The sequence below is a fragment of the Propithecus coquereli genome, unplaced genomic scaffold, assembly GCF_000956105.1.
Source record: "Propithecus coquereli isolate 6110/MARCELLA unplaced genomic scaffold, Pcoq_1.0 Scaffold107, whole genome shotgun sequence".
Lineage (NCBI taxonomy): Eukaryota > Metazoa > Chordata > Mammalia > Primates > Indriidae > Propithecus > Propithecus coquereli.
In genome coordinates, this window is record NW_012134636.1 from 1,940,616 (window position 1) to 1,942,430 (window position 1,815).

Genomic DNA, 1,815 nt, shown 5'->3' on the forward strand with positions numbered 1-1,815 from the left:
AAAAAAAAAAAAAAGAAACAAAAAGGTACAAAGAATATGAACACAGTCCGGGAAAATGACATACAGATGGCTCTTAAACATATTAAGAGATGCTTGATCTCACTTTTATTTATTCATTTCTATTTTATTTATTTATTTATTTTTAGAGATGGGGTCTAGCTATGTTGCCCAGGCTGGAGCGCAGTGGCTATTTACAGGCACGATGATAGCATACTATAGCCTCAAATTGCTGGACTCAAGCCCTCTTTCTGCCTCAGCCTCCTGAGTAGCTGAGACTACAAGTATGTGCCACCATGCCTGGCTTCACTTATAGGATAGAAATGTAATTTTTTTTTTTGAAACAGGGTCTTCCTCTGTTGCCTGTGCTTGAGTGCCGTGGCCTCATAACAGCTCACTGCAACCTCTAATTCCCAGACTCAAGTAATCCTCCTGCCTCAGCCTCGTAAAGTGCTAGGATTACAGGCCTGAGTCACCGTGCCAGGCCAGAAAATGCAATTTAAAACTACACTGAGATGCCATTCTTCACCCATCAGACTAGTGAATTGTTGCTAAAGCTGTGGGAAAACAGGGACTCTCACACTCATACATTGCTGGTGAGAATATAATTGATATAACCACCATGAAAGTCATTTTGGCAAGGTCTATCAAAATTACAGACACATTTTTTGACCCAGCAATACCACCACCGAGATTCCACACTATAGATTTATTTTCTCATGAGTGAAATTATATACGTATGAAGTTATTCACTGAAGCTATGTTTATAGTAGCAAAATATTGGAAATATTGGAAACAACACAAATGTACTACAAGGGAACAGCTTAAATAAATTCTGTTGTATTCATATAATGGAATAGCCCTAGGAATCTATAGGAAAAAAAGTGAGGAGGCTTTTTATATACTGATCCAGAGAAAATCCCCCAGATACATTAAGTCAAAACAAAAACCGAGGTCATTTTTTTTTCTTTTTTTGAGATAGGGTCTCACTTTGCAGCTAGAGCGCATGGCTTCATCATAGTCCACTGCAATCTCAAACTCCTGGGATCAAGCAATCCTCCTGCCTCAGCCTCCCAACTAGCTGGGACTACAGGCAAGAGCCACCATGCCTACCCACACCTGCTAATTTTTCAACTTTTTGCAGAGATGGGGTCTTGCTCTTGCTCAGGCTGGTCTCGAACTCCTGAGCTCAAACAATCCGCCCACCTCGGCCTCCCAGAGAGCTAGGATTACAGGCGTGAGCTACCGCGCCAGGCTTTATTAATTTTTTTGAGACAGAATCTGGCTCTGTTGCCCGGGCTAGAGTGCCGTGCCGTCAGCCTAGCTCACAGCAATCTCAAACTCCTGGGATCAAGCAATTCTCCTGCCTCAGCCTCCCAACTAGCTGGGACTACAGGCAAGAGCCACCATGCCTACCACACCTGCTAATTTTTCAATTTTTTGCAGAGATGGGGTCTTGCTCTTGCTCAGGATGGTGTCAAACTCCTGGCCTAAAGCAATCCTCCCACCTTGGCCTCCCAAAGTACTAGGATTACAGAGGTGAGCCACTACGCTTGGCCTTTTTCCCTTTTTTTAAAAAAAGACAGAGTGCTGAGGCAGGAGGATCACTTGAGCCCAGGAGTTTGAGGTTGCTGTGAGCTATGATGACGCCACTGCACTCTACCCAGGGCGACAGAGTGAAATCTTATCCCAAACAAACAAACAAACAAAATAAAGAGTCTCACTCAGTCGCCCAAACTGTTCTTGAACTCCTGGCCTCAAGCGATCCTAAATAGTGTGTATAATATACTACTTTCTGTATCTTTTTAAAATTTGTAT